The sequence below is a fragment of the Ceratina calcarata genome, unplaced genomic scaffold, assembly GCF_001652005.2.
Source record: "Ceratina calcarata isolate Rehan_Ccalc_2016 unplaced genomic scaffold, ASM165200v1 scaffold87, whole genome shotgun sequence".
Classification (NCBI taxonomy): Eukaryota; Metazoa; Arthropoda; class Insecta; order Hymenoptera; family Apidae; genus Ceratina; species Ceratina calcarata.
The window spans coordinates 71,191-87,333 of NW_017180051.1; the positions used below are offsets into that span (position 1 = coordinate 71,191).

Here is a 16,143-nt window from a genome sequence, read left to right on the forward strand (position 1 = left end):
TCAAAAGGACCTCGGCTTTATTATGCTCCTTTTTTCTGCAGCAATGAAAATTTTATATTTAGAATAAACGCTCCCCTTTGTTTTCACCCTTCCCTTTTCTCATTCAACCTGAAAGAGTATTTCACTGCAGCTTTTAATCTCAACAATATATAAGAATTTTACATTTAAATCAATACTTAATTTAGAATGAAAATTTTACTTTCATAAACGTTTCAATTCATGTGTACTTAGGGGTGAATGGTAACGGTTCATTTTAGGGGTGGAAAGCGACGAGAACGATGCTCTGACGCCATCTGAACGAAAACCCCTGAACTCGTTCAACCCCTAATATCATCCCTCCCGAAAAGTAACACGGGGTTGTTTAAAGCGTATCATTTACCCGAAATATCCTCGGGTCTCCCAACTGCTGCCACCTACCATAACTCATTTACCCTCTCGTCGAAACCCCTCCGCGAATTATCCATTGCGTACCGCAAAACGTTTCATACCATCTCGTAATAAATAAGCGTTTCCTTCAAATTCAAATTCCTGTAAATTCTTATTTACTCGATCGATATTTCACGTTGAAACTCGGTCAGCGTCTACGCTGAGAAGGCCGCACCGAGGGCCATTTAGACAACGTTATTTGCATATTTGCTTCAGCCAGCGGGTCGACTTCCTCTCGCTCGTCGAAACGGAAGGGATCCAAGAAGCGACGCCCGGCCGCTTTGTGAATAATAAAATCCCTTCGCATCGTCGAACCACTCCATATATCGCCATCCATCGTGCATACATTTCAAAGGTACACGCGCGTGCAACGCGTATCAGTTACTTTGCATGTAGCTTAACTACGCGAGCAGATACGGACAAAGAAAGTAAGTCTCAGCGGCACCGGCGTTCGGGATCTTTTGAAGTGGTCGTCCTCTCTCTCTTCTCGCCGAATCGATCTGGAACATCCAGCGTTCCATCCTCAACGCTTGTCCCCTTCAATCTCGTGTTATATCCGAATTCCATCTATCCGTCTAACATACCTATCTACCCACCCACCCAATGGCAACCTCTCGCCGACGCGGGGTGCGTCTTTTCAAGGCACATCGGCGCGCGTATAATTTCATTCGCCCGATGAAACCGGATGATAAACACGCCGCTTCTTCTTGGCGTATACGAAATTTATATCTCGAGATTGAAACCAAAAACGTAATCTGTTATTTTATAATTAGATTGCAGATTTCTATGCATTTGTAAAAGCTAGAGATAAAATAATACGTCAGAATAGTATAAGGATTAACATTGAAAGAATATATGATGATGGATCATGCAAGTAGAGAGCAAGGCGAACGAAAAGGTGGGTGTGAAGCTTTCGTTTCATGACATGATACATTATGTCCATGGATGAAGACGTGAAGTACTCTTGAAAAACTCTTATAATAAGAATTTCAATTAAGGTCTCTGTACAGAATAAATTGGCTCGTTCTACAATTTTGAAAAATATTAGAACTAATTCTTTTTGTATTTATTTTATGTGTTTATTATAATTAAAGTAATAGAAAAGTAAGCCAGTGAGTAAAAATTGGAACATTTATCTTAAACGTGCTGAATTTTGGTCAGTGGATTCAATATTCAAAAACGTAGAAAATAAATGTAGAAGCAAAGAGGATCCTATGATATTTATTATATAAATGAGAAGCTTTCTCTAAATGTGTCTAAATTCAGTTTTTTAATTCTCAAATATTTTATTTTATTTAAAAATCCGCAACCTAATTATAATTAATAACAAAGGTAAATGCTTTACTTGAGAAATGTACTTGTTAGTGATTTGTGAAGAGGATCTCACTCGTGGCAGGTTGTCAAATTCATTTTCAGATTAAATCTCTTAAGTCGGGAAGAGATAACGTTTGAGCGATCCGTGCGCGTAGAAGGGTTTGCGAGCGTGTCCGAGGGGTGCGGGCGTACGCGAGGGTCTCGTAAGGACGGCGCGAACTTGGTTCTGTTTCGGATCTCCTAAATACCAATTAGAGATGGAAACTTCCCCTTTCATGTTGATTCCCGTTTCTCGGAAGTTATCCCGAAGTTCGCATTGTTCTCCTCTCTTTGGGAACGCCGCTCCGCGAGCCTCTCCAACTCCCTTAGCTTCTCGCACCATCCCGTTCCTCCTTCGACCGATCCTCGCAGCGTTGGGGTTACGCAATAATTGTAAAGCAGAACTTGTCAACTACTTTCCAAATATTGTGCCAACTGTACATTATGCGACGTCAAAACCACTGAAAAGGGGGAAGATGACAACCAACCCTGGATTACTGCTGATGAATTGGTCCCAAATCCATGGATGGCAAAGTGGTTTTGTTTCCCCGAACCATTATAAAGTAATCCCTAACAATTAATTTTATTTAGAAGTAAATGTTTGCGTGATATCGATTATTAGAAAACTGTTTATCAAATTGTACAGCAGTCTTTAATGAATGAGCTCCAACCCCATGATACAAATCAATTTCCCCCCAGCGTATCAAGGCGAATAAACCCGATGCAAATGCATCGGGATCGAATGGGTGAAAAAGAAATTGGAATAGCGAATAACGAGTGAAAGGGGTGGCCGGCTAGCACCGGAGGGTAGAGCGAGCGTGCTAAAACGCTGAGGTAAGGTGGTAGGTCGACGCGAGCGAATTCCGAAGCGCGAAACTATCGGAGGCGTTAAATTCGTTGGAGCCACCGGTTCGCCCCTCTCCGGCGCCGTTCGAATTGAATTAAATCGTTTAACGGCCTTATGTTTCGATGGGGGAAGACCCTCCGGCCGACATTTGGGGAGGACCACAAACCCGGGGAGATAAATGTAATGAAGGTTGTACCTCGGACCAACGCTTAACCAGGACTCCATTAGTAGCGCTATCCGTCTCGGAAAAGCTTCTGTTTCCCTCGTTCTTCTTCCTCCCCGGCGCCGCAGCGGCGTTTCCTTTCTTTTTTTTTCCTCTTCTTTTGAGAATTTCAATTATACCCCACGCGAGAAGGGAGAAAAGGGGAGTAGGGGTAGTCGGACTGGACTGCCAAGCTCAGAAGGCGAGGACGTGCCGTGCCTGTCGCAAAGCAAATGATTTCAATTCCGTTCCATTAAGTTGACACGCGGGGACGGGGTCCTCCTCCTCTTCCTCCTCCTCCTCCTCCTCCTCCTCCTCCTCCTCCTCCTCCTCCTCCTCCTCCTCCTCCTCCTTGTTTCGTCCCTTTCTTCGCCTTTGTCTCCCTCGACGTTTCGCTTCCCGCGATACTCTTCTCCTTTTCACCCTTCGCTCTCCCATCCGCCTCACCCCTACGGCGAAACTGAATCTTCCACGAATCGGTCTTACCGAGGAGCACCGCAGAATATTTAAGTTCTCCACACGAGGGTTTCTGATGTTTCAACCGTCTTCCATCGCGGTCCTGTGACGCGAATTTTTGAAGCCGCGCGTTTGCAGAAATTTCACGAGACTGAAATTGTATCCGCCTGCAGACTCCGGCATGTTGTACATATACACTCCATATGTATTATGATAAATTCTTTTACGTTTTACTCAATATATTTGACAGATCGCTGTATCAATTGTTATATAGTATACATTGTTAATTATAGTATCAATCGTTGTAGGTTAAAGACTGTGGATTTTTATGCAATTGTAGAAAAAGATGTAAGAAGATAGTAGTATAATTATGGAGTTACAGGGAACTTCCGGTTAACCTAGCCCTTACAATTAACTTACAATTATCTTACAGCTCCCTACTCACTACTACTCTTATGTACTATCTCGCAAAATTATTTACAATGCACGATCGAGAGGCCGAGGAAGTACACGTGTACATGAATTCGATAATATGCGAAGCTATCGCTTACTTTTTACTCCTTCCCTTTCTCTGGACTTCATTTCTTTTCTCATACTATCCACTCCTATCTGTATAATTTCTAAAAGTACATAAGACAATTGATTTAAAATTCTCATAATGAAATTATGAAAATGAAAAATTTCTATAAATGAATTCTTCAAAATATGTTGCAGAAAATATGATGAAAAATCGGTAAAAATATTGTACCAAGTGTCGCACGTAATTATTACATGAATTAACTTATGTACGAGAAAAATGAAGAGAACCGATGGGAACAACGGGGCAATTGCCGAGTTCTTTGGAACCGTAAACATTTCGATTTCATTTTGGGTAGATTCAGTCCGCGCACAGGAACTATAAGGGATTAAGGGGTGGAAAGAGCGTGGAAGGTAGCTCGAGCGAACGGAGGCGAACGGCTTTCCAACGATTCTCACCCTCCGCGAGGGAAATCGCCTCCCGGCGGGTCCTCTGGATATTAAACTGTTCAACATCGGCCCTATCGTTCGTTTCGATGCGTTTCCCGGCGACTTCTCCTAGATATTAAATTCGGTTTCTAAATGCTACCCCCGGTTACGCCCGGTCAAAATAACCCGACTTTCTCCCCTTCACTTTGTCCAATTTCCAAGCTACTTCTATTCAACACAGTCCCACTATTTATACATTAAAATATAGACGAACAAGGATATTTATTATGCGAAACCTGAATTTATAATTTTAATCGTTTTGAAAAAATTTTATTAAATCTTCATTATTCTCAAGAACGAGTAGCTCTCATTTTTGTTTCTCTCTTCCACTTGCATGTCCAAAAATATAAATTACATTTACACAATATTTTTAAAAAGATCATAATTTGAATTGAACTTTTTAAATTTCATAGGTTTTATTTAATACAAAAATCCGCAGTCTATTTTCTGCACCCAGTCAGCTGGCAGCATTAAGCGTTAACTTGTTTGAAAAAGAAGTTTATTCACCGATGCGATGGAAGAGAATACCCCAACGATTCCGAATTGCACGCCCTTTGACCTTGCTGCTGCACTTGTGCAACCTCGAACCGTGAGATCGGCAGCACATGGCGGCCCCGTCACCCCGGGGGCTAAATTTACGCAGGAGAATTTCCCTCTTTCTTTTCTTATCCCTGCCGGAGCAGCCCGTGGCGGCCACCCTTCGAACCTTCCTTTCTCGTTTCTCGTATTCAGTCGACCGTTCCTCCGACACGGACAGATACGACCTGGAAAAGCCAGGCCTCGTATATTTCGTCCGACAGAAACGCTTTCCTTTAATGGATGCGGTTAATAATATATCAATCACATTTATGTTACGTCGTTACGAGTGTGTTACGTTCGTGAATGAAACAGGAAGCTGCTCTAACTGGGAGGGTTGAAAATAATTATGGAACGACTGTATGTTCGGAGCACGTGTTTTTGATAACACGAAAGATCTGACATTTGTCAGATGTAATTCGTTACTTGTATTTATTTGATTTTTAACGATTTTAATAAAATTCCACATGGCGCAGATTTCACTTTGAATTTTAAATTCAAGAGAATTTTGAGATTAAGGAAATGTACGGCTGCGATGTAAATGAGCAATGAATTCTTTTGAGTTATTCAAAACTGCGAGAGATAAGCAATTTATTAGAAAGTTTTTTAAAAGGCATAATTAAATAGGGGGAACGCTAATAAGCGCATAATTCATTATCCCACGCTGAGAGACGGATGTGTATGCTAAAGTACGGGTTCAAGGGCGGGCCGAAAACGAGAAAAACTTGGCCCGATTATCATTTCAAATTTTACCCGATCAAATTAGTCCCATCCGCTGGTATAATAAGATTTGTTTTCTGCGTCTGCGACGGAATTATTCCGCTGGCTAATTCGCTCGATGAAGCGAGGAAGAAATCTTATTTACGAGAGGATTCGTAATAATCTCGCAGGAAAATAAAGAACATGCATGCATCAGCCATTTAATCGTTTTAAATTAAATTCATTTAGAAAGTAAAAGCAATTTTATTCAATCTGGAAGACAATCAATTGAAAAAGATGGCACTTCAATCCCTTAACTTATCGAGAGTACAAACGACATAACGTGTAACCAAATGAAATTCTGATATTTCTATAAACAATTTTATTAACATCTGCTTCTGACTAATTCAATGTTTGACAGACTTATCCACAATTAGCAGTTGGTAGAATACATTTCCTAGTTTGCTAATTTTCCTGCTGCACAAAGTTTGAAATCGCATATGCGGAAAGAAACATGGAAAAAGCGACGCGGTCTCAAAAACGAGCCGCCATTACGGACAACGGGTTTTTCAGCGCAGTTTTGGAAAGCGATTAGTCAACATTGTTCCCGGGGCATAGTTGCTGCTGGCCAGGCTGGCGCCGGGACGTAACGAGCTCTCGTGACAAAAAACCTCTTGAAGCGTCGAATGTCTCCCGTTCCGGTAGCGTCATTCATCATCGCGGCTACCGGCCACGCCATTAAACCATGCCAAACGATCGCCCCGTAGGACAATGGGAGGTCGGCGCGGGTCGTGGCTTTCGAACGAGGCAAAAAAAAACCAGAGACAAGTGGAAGGAACAGGCTGATACGGACAAATGACTTCGTATGATGACAATCATAAAACGAATCGCTGATGGCGATGAGGTTAGTTAAGAAATATGTGTTTTGAACGAGAGTAAATAAAGCTGAAATGTATATTGGATTGTCGGAGCGAGTCAATTTTATTCTAATTTTTTTCAATTGAGATAATCTTTAAAGCTCATTAATTTGGAATACGTATGAGATTTTCTGATGAACAATAAACGCTTGGAAGTGCCTTAAGAACGGGGGTGTAATTTGCACGTTGAGTTGCGGCGAAGAAAACAGACGAAACGATCCTTTATCGGGAAGTCGAGCAGCAGTGCGAAGGGCGATGGAATTAATTTTGAACGTCGTCGGCCAGTATAAACACGAAGGGTCGAAGGGCGCCCGGGGCGATGGATAGACGATGGGTACCGAGGACCTGTCGCTACGCTCCTGCTCCACTCTCTACGGATTACGAGTGTTTTCTTAACGCAGTGGTCCTCTCCGGGTGGCAATTTGTATTCGAGATAAACCGTTATTGATGCCGCCGATATTTCTCAGTCTTATAAAATAGATGCCGCTGCCCCTGGAGAGCCACTCCGGATGCTTCAACGGAAAAGAGGGTGGCGGAAGAAAAAGTTGCCGCATTTTCGCGCTACGTGGCAAACCGTACAATAGATGAAAATACAAGTGACCCGGCTTGTAGCGACGAATGACAATTTATGATGAAAACTTTGAGATCGGCCGCGGCACCATCGGCCCGGACTTAACTCGGACTGACACACTCTTCACTAAGTTTCTTCCGTGGTATCCACTGGGGCTATGATTCAGAAATGAAACAGGTATTTGTCACCGACGCAGTAAAATCACGTGAGAAATGCGTCTCGAAAGTCTCGAGGTCACCGACGGTTCATGAAACTTTGAGAAATTATTTGAAATATTTTTATGTGTTTTTAATATCAATCTTACGACCCTTATTCCACGAAGAGTTGATGACATTGGCAATAAAATGTAATGTATGCATGCAGGAGAACGATATCAGTGTGCTACTTCGCAAGTCTCGATAAGATTTTCCCCCAGACACCATTTACCACTTTGTTCGCTACAATTCTGCAGCAATTAAGATACATGTACCGTATAACTAACTTAGATCTATAAAAAGTGTGTTTCAAATTTTTATCAGAGACCCGGATAAGAAAGTTATAAATCATGTCCTTTAAATTTCTCCTCAAGACTTCGATGAATAGCAATTTCTATTAAATTTTTTGTTACACATTGTATAGTAAAATTTTCTAAAATCCCAAAGGAAATTAAGTTGCTCGGTCCAATATTTAAAAAATTGTTCAGGCTTGGACGAATATTAATGAGAGTGACTAGGTATATGATTAATAAATAAGAAAAGAGTGTCTGGATCGGAATAATTTATAACGTGAAACCAGTGGCGCACGACATCGGATCGTGGCACGCGAACCTCAAATTAGAACACGAAAAAGGAATTATCCCTTAACCGACGAGAAGAAAGATCACCGATAATATACTCCCAGTTCCACCCTAGACATTAACGCGATCTCCTCTTAACGGGGTCGTTCCGTGCGGCGATAATTCTTATTTTTCCCTCACGGTTTGTCACCGGCGGCGCGATGGTCCCGTACGGGCAGACCATAAAGGCCGGCTACAACGGAATGGAATGGCTAAGCTGTAAATACCTCGACACGAGCGAACATCCCCCGTAAGTCGCAATAAACCGTGCCGAGAAGTCCACAATGTGTTCAACGTGGAGCCTAGCCGAATTCCCATCGGGAAACAATACGCGGAATGTCGCACGTGTTTCTACACTACCGTAGGTATCAGGAGGCCTGCCATGTTAATGCGATGTGCGATGAACAAATTTTTTTATATTTTCGAGGTCGATTCTTCGCCTGATAAATCAACTACTATTATATTAACTACATCTGACCCTTATTTTTTTTATTATTATTTGGAATCTCGTATGAGATTCACTTAACTGTACATGAGGATACAAAAACAGAATAAGTTTTCTTTTTCTATTATTTCATCTTGAATCTTTAAATTATCCTTATTAAGAAATGTATATAGACATAAACGAATTTTTGAATTAGGAGAAGGAATGAACATTCCAACACATAAAAGGGAATTTTTAAATTTCTGTAATTGACTTTCCTTTTACACGGTGAAAGCGTACCGAGTGAGAGAAAATCTTGTGAAGAAGTCCGAATACTAATTAGCAAAAATATATAGCACTTATTTTAAAGAACGCGAACCATACAAAAAGTAATTTAAAACATAGTAATGCAGTTTCTACGTTTAATTACAGCATTTTATATAATTATTGCATAATGGATAGGTGTATTCTAAAAACTATTATAATATAGGAAATATTTTATCAATTATTGTATTATTCATTATGAGATATTGGATCAGTATTATCAATTTTAGTGTCAACTGTTATATGAAACATTGTGTGAAATAAAAATGGCCAACGGGATAAGGTAACACTCGAAGATCCCTTTTAGGATAAACCACCGCGTACTCCTTATTTCGGGGATCTTAAGCGGGGATCCCCTCCGATTTTATATCGCACCCCCGAGCGAGGATATTGGATTACAGTGATTTTCAATTATGAGCACGGGCTGTATAACAAGAACAAAAACGAGAGGCATGCCCGGCCAGATCGAGCGTCGGCGGGCAAAAAATAGAAAAACTAGCTAACGGTTTAATCGAGGCTGCCCTCGAGTCGCAATCGCGCGATTCCCGAGAGCGCGTGCATTTTTTCCCCGCGAACACGGCCGGCTTTTATTAAAATTTGTATCGACGCTCTCGGGCTTCCACGAAATGAAATTTCGTTGCCGAAGGAGATCGAGGGCAACGATCCTTTTTTCCCTCTTCCTCGGAGACGATTTTCTCATTAAATTTTCGATGAGTAATTGTGGGAGATAGTCGTAAGTAACGAGGGTTGATAAATTCGTACGCTGACGAGTTTCAGCAGGAGGTTCGATATCGGACGAGCAGGTGATAAAGAGAACGGCCGGGAAGATAAGGTACGTCTTCTCGCGAAAAACTTCTCGTACGGGGGTGAACTACCCTCATTCGCGGAATCCTCCGAGTTTACTCGACTTTCGCAGGGTGGCAGCACCCTCCAAACTCGCACCTCATATGCCCGCGTGGCCCTCAGCCGATGGATGTACGCACGTTTTAACGACAATCGATACACAGTCTACATCATTAATTCACAGACATCCCTTGTAGATTTAATTAACACTAGAACTACCACCGATTGACGTGTACCTATTTCTACCCTTTCAAAATTAATTGTTTTTCAAATTAATATGTCATTAGAAAAAACAGCAATTTTTACGTTTTTACGAGTGAAGATTGAATAATAAACTGATAATGATAATAATAATAATTTTCAAAATAATTACGTTCTTAATCTACGTTCCGTGGGGGTGAAAATGACTCATCTCGGTATATGAAGGTATACTGTATAAAATTGTACATCAAAAAGACAATAAATAAGAAAACTATTTTACAGAATTAGTTACTTGCATATTTTAGACATTTATCAAAAATACATAAAAATAGAAATGCTGAATTTAATACAAGGAATCATAGAAAATATAAAAAATGAATGTTCATGGTTAAACGATTAAACAGACTTGAATCTAAAATGCAGTGTTTAATTGACCAACCGTTTTATTGCGCATGAAAATTCGCAGTCTAATTATTGGGAGCGATCGATCCGGGCATCAATCGGGCGGGCGGTTCGTTTCGAAATTTCGCGCGACGTTAAGTAATATTGCCTCGCGAAACCGGGTCAACGACTTCAATGGTAGCAAACGTTGCCGTGATAGATTAAAAACGAAGGGAAATGGACGGTTAACGTTCAATAAATAAAAAACTGGGAAGTAAGTCGGAGGCTTCTTGTCACTCGAGTATCGAGGGTCGACAGCGTGTTCACCCCTCGATACTCAGCTGTAAACATTCAATTTGTCCGGTGTCTCCTTTCAGGAGAATTGTAAGCTCGGACAGACGAAACTTAACGCTGACGTCGCTCTATTTCGTAAGATGATCCGTCACTGTTATTCCTCAATTGTTGCACCCCCTCGATGTTTCACATGACACATTTTATCAATCTCCTTTTACAAATTACAATGCAGCTAATCATTCGCAAGTTTCAATTCGTCAGCATCAATTTTTAAGAACGTTAAATACGTTCAATAACGAGACTATAAATCGTTATCGGGGCACGCGTGAAACGTTTCGCGTGTCTTGTCTGGCGACTTTCCCCGGGCGCTCTGTAAAACAACGGCGTCGGCGCGGCCGTTACACGAAACATCGTGTCGCCCGTTGCTCTGGCCGCGACTCGATAAATTATTTCGAACCACGACTACTTGTCGCACGTTACAGCTACAACGGCTCCTGCCAACACGGTGGCCGATCATTACCGAGCATGCCCGATCGCGATTACCAGCCCCGGGTATTAAAATAATGGCAATCATTATCGCAGTTGGCCGCCGCGGGACACCGAGATACTATGTCCTTGGCCACGATCTCCGCCGTCCCGGTCTGGCCCCCTGTCAAATTTGCGGCTGGGTCCAAGGTAAGTGCAATTATGCTAATCAAATCAAGGAGGGCAAGATGCCCGAAGAGCCGCGGCGGACATGGGAACGTAATGAGAGGTTACATCGCCGAGGGGCCGGAGTGCCAGTATTAGTTGAGGCTAACCTCAAGGTTCCGGGCTAGAGAAGGAGGGATCGGACTGGTCAGACGGTAGATCGCGCCAGTAGAAATGGTCAGGTTTCTTGATCCGGATCTGCGAACGAGGTGAGAGCCAACGCCCTGCTTCCTGTTTTCGAATCATGCAACAACCTACAGTAATCTCTTCAGGACCAGGTTTGGTCATATATCCAGAGGGGTGCATTTCTTATACTCGTTTCTCGAGTGCATAGTATAGAAAAAGTAAACAGTACCCACTGTGCGACAACGATCGAGAGTGAAGAAGAATAAGTATAGATAAAACTCGATGCTAGCAAAAAATGTTTGAAACAAAAATTATTGGCAATAGTAACAATTACAAATAATGTTCTGTACAGTTTTATTGTAACTCTAATATTTTTCGAGTAATCGTCAGTAGTACGAAACTGATTCGTCAAAGAGAAAAGGAATAAATATAGATAAGATTCGAGGCTCGCGTCGGGCGAGCACTTCGAAGGATTGGTGGGGATGACTTGTGGCAATATATCCGGAGATTACTGTAATTTAAATGAAGGATCCACCGATTCCTCTTTCTCTTCCCATGTCGGTAAACATCGAGGGGAACTCGTTCCTTGATCGATTGCCAAATTCAAGGGAGTTCGTTGAAAATTGCGAAACACGTTATCGAACATCATCGGTAGGCGCACCTGGTCCCCCATTAGAAGACCGGTCGATCCTTTCCCGACGGCGAGCGAGTTTTTGCTTGGAAGAACGCACGCTGGAATTCTAAGTTGGATGCGAATTCCACGGATCCACCTGTTCACTCCGAACCATCCTTCGACTCCGGACAACAGTCGAATATCCCAAGAATGGTAGTTCGGTTCGTACGTTTTATGAAATAATTCAAGCACTTGTTCAGATTCGTAGGACATCGTTCTGTCACAATTTCTACTCACTGGCATATTTTTTTATAATTTTATATTACTTTAGAATTATAGAAAAACACGCCAGTGAATAGAATTTCGTATGTTAGCTTGAAATTATAAAAAAAATAAGCTAGTGAGTAGAAATGGTGAACAAAAATTGGGACATTTACTTTACAGTAGATTATTGGTTCCTGTTAATTGGTCATGTTGGCACGCTCGGATGGGCAGCGCAGTGCGCGCGGCTCGTACGTGGCTCGTTGGCGCAATCAAGGGTCGAGAGGAAAGGGCAAAGAAGAAAGTACCGGCGTTTCGAGTGGCAATATAATACAGCCGCGAAACAATGGAGCACCATGTACGCTCGGCCACCAGGGCAATAAAACCACGAGCACGGGTGGCGTACAAGCCAAGAGGGCCGTAGGAACTTCCGCGGCGGATGAGGGATAGAAAATTAAATATTAATTTCGTTCGCTTGGCTGCCGGAGAAAAGCTCATCGCGCATGCCTCCGGCCCTCTGACCGGTCGAATCGTCCCTTCTAACCGCCTCGCTCACCTACGACCCCCCGCTTTTCATTCCCGATTCGAAAAGGTAAAACTCATCCGGTGGCTCAGCCGGATCTGGGCAGATTATTTTCGTCTGAATTCGGAATCAAATTAACCTCTGCCTTTGCATAAATTATTTCACCTCTCCGCTGCTATTTTCTCGGCTGAGAAAAACGTCGTCCAGCTATCTCTACGCCAACCAATCAAACGCAGACCAAGGAGGAAGCTTCGCGAAAATGTAAAACGGTTGAGACTAAGAATTACACGCTGCTACTGTTTTTACCGTAACTACCCCATAATCCCATCCACGTTGGAACGAAATGTCCGAGCGTTTTTCCTCTTTCTTATGATAAAATACTGATCACTAAACTAATATTAAGGTTTTCAAAGAATTTTCAGGTTCTAGTGATGTTATTACATGACAATTATATTCATTCATTTGAAGTATAAATTATTGAAACTATTCATAATTTATCGTATGGATTTACAGAACTGAAGCGATTCCTGAGCCACTTGGCATGCACACATGCAAGGATTAAATTAATAAAGTGCTATGAATATTTTTCGTCGGTTCGACGTTGACAATTTGAGGAATGTAATTTTATCCTATTTTGATTTAATCTAATTTATTTACAGACGTGTAAAAAACCTAAATTCTGAATTAAATATCTTGAATTAAGCTTCAGATTTCAAATCTTGACGAATACAATGACAGAATGATATGAGACAGGATATGTAGAGTAATAATATTTCGTGTAATAATATTTGAACACGATTGCAATGCAAATAAAAAAACCTTAATTTAAAATTCTAGCTAAAAATTTGCTGGCTTGCGGTTTATCTCAAAGCCTTTGAATTTTTCTGAAACCTACAGGAATTCTTATATTTCAAGTTCCACTGCACAGGTTTTGATGAAACACGACTCAAATTAAAGCTAGACATCCTAGAAATATAAATTCTTCAGAAAATGTTAAAATCGTTATCTTGTAAAATATTTTGTCTAGTCACTATAAAGAAAATTGTCATAATAAAAATTTGATCTCTACACGTGTGCAAATGAATCATTTTGAGTAGTATATATCTAGCTTTATTGTGCAATAATCAGTTAATTTAACTCTTACAATTGTCTTGTGCGAATAATTAGTTATTACTTTACCATTTTATTTACTTATGTTAATATATTTATACATGTACAGTTTTAATTCTTAATATCAAGTAATCCTATTTACTCCATTTATAATTCAATATTTGGTTACGATTATGCTATTTAAAGATTCACTGAAACTTTTCAATTATGGCAATCTATGAGGATTGCTAATTTTGAATGTTTAATTTTTTGATAGACACAAGCAAGGTAGACAAATTACATTAATTCGCTTGACTCCCCCGTATGTTCGTGACAGTTTGATAAAACTAACATTCGCAAATGGGTAACCACGCTTTACTCCGCAATAACTAGCCTGTATAAGCGTGCAGTCCTCAGCTTTGGGCGATGCTATTCGATCGACTATCATCAGGATAGAAGCGCACGCTCGGTAACACGTCCGAATTCCGAGTGTTGCGACATAAATTCCCCGTATGCGTAGAATGCGCTCGACGAGGGAGGGAGGGGAAAAACAAAAAACGCGCCGGGTCAGCGAATGTTTCCTGCACGCAGCGCGCGACGCCGGGGCAATGAGGGGCCGCAGAGGGGAACGGGTCGACGACGGAAATGCAAAAGTTCGATTTATGCGCCAGCACATTGACCAGTACATATGTATGTACGCGCATATGCGGACACGTGTACACGCGGGACAGCGCGTTTCACACGTGCGACACCAGATTCAATGATGGATTAACAGCAGCCAGTTGAAAAAAAATAGGTAAAATACTGTTCCGCGCATTAGATATCATGTTGCGTTTTTATAATGATTTATTCTTCGATGAGAATTCATTTACCATTCGCATAGCGAATTGCGATCGCATAATAATTCAGGTATCATACATGAGCTCTGCTCTATATCTTCTTTATGGATTAAATGACACAGTGGAACGGCCTCCATACGTGTGCATGTGGATTGATATGTGTACAGGTATAGTACAGAATACAGATCTCGCTTGCATATCAAGGGATGAAGCGTGAACGATGATGCATGGTCGTTCCGCATGCGCCCCGAAAGCTCTCTGTCCCTTTTCTGTTCACGCCTTTTTTTAAACTCACCCCCATACGCCCCCTCGCCCGACCAGGTTCCTATCAATGTTTCACAGATCGCGTGATACGGTACGAAAAAGTGTGCCCGAATTCCGAGACCGATAGCGCGTACCCCCATGAACGGTGCACCTGCATCGCCATAAACTATACCGTGGGGTGGGTTCATCGGGGGTGATGCATTGTACGCGAGGTATCTATCGGCGTCAATGTTCTACGCCACTCGCGGATATCTAATATCCGGACGAGCCGCGGATTCGGGATTTATAAGCCGAAGATGTTCGATTTTTAAGTCCTCGGGTGTTTCAGGATGTATGTATTCTCGTACGAAGGGATTAGCTCGTCTTCTGATTAAACGACTGAGAAAACAGTAAACATTCTGGATATATATATTGGATTGCCCGTAAAAATTGTAGCTAATTGCATTAACTGCTCAGTAGGGAGGATGAAATGATTCAGTAAATGGGTTTCTACGAAACGTACAATGCATTTAACGTTAGCGTCGAACGTGCGACGCGTACGCGGAACACGGAAACAGCGTACCAGCCAAATGAAAGCTTTCAATGTAATAAATACACAATTCCGTATATTGGCCGATAAGAGATAATTTTAAAATATTAAATAATTAACGTACACACGGTGAACACGCCGGCGCTGTGAAACGTGAAAGGATATACGTATAATTAAGAAGAACGCGGGTAGATATGAATAAAATGTTTAAACGAACTTGGATTCGTTGTGTTGAGCGGAATTCTCGTTGGAAAATGCCGGCCGATGCGCAGCGATCCGTCTTAATAGTCTCACACTTCTAGCGGCAACATTTGTTTCACAGTCATGAAGCTACACGGTCCAAAGCATCAGTTTACACGTACCGCAGCAACGTACTCCACAAAAGCACTATATTCACGCCAGTTTTAGCCGCGTTACCCTATATAGAGAAAGATACTTGGACCGGATTGAAAATAAATTTCACTGAAAACGTAACAAATACGAATAGCCCAGCAGCAATTTATGGAACGCTCTATTGCCACGTAGAACGCCGGTTTCATTATCATTCCATCCTAAATCATCCACGTATTATTATTAAATAATGAATACTTGTTTTCACCAGCCAGCTTTAAATTAATATTGCAAGTAATCAATATACATCAAGAGTAATTGGAATGAGATGGGTTATATGAAACAAAAAGGAAAAATAGCAGGTATTAAGAGAATATCCATCCTAAATTATTTGCATATTATTATTGAGTAATGAATCCCTGTTATGATGTTTATCATCAAGCATTTTTAAATTGATATTGCGAGTAATCAATGTGCAGCAAGAGTAATTGGAATGAGATGGGTTATATGAAACAAAAAGGAAAAATATCAGGTATTAAGAAAATA

The 16,143-nt window shown here is 41.4% G+C and overlaps 1 long non-coding RNA gene across 1 annotated transcript; it reads left to right on the forward strand.

Annotated features, from left to right (window-relative positions):
• The first annotated feature begins 10,920 nt into the window (after window positions 1-10,920).
• Window positions 10,921-13,510, forward strand: LOC113465114 (uncharacterized). The gene is made up of 3 exons (XR_003389940.1): window positions 10,921-11,008; window positions 11,805-11,983; window positions 12,207-13,510. It is a non-coding gene; the product is annotated as an uncharacterized LOC113465114 (long non-coding RNA).
• Window positions 13,511-16,143: the final 2,633 nt, after the last annotated feature.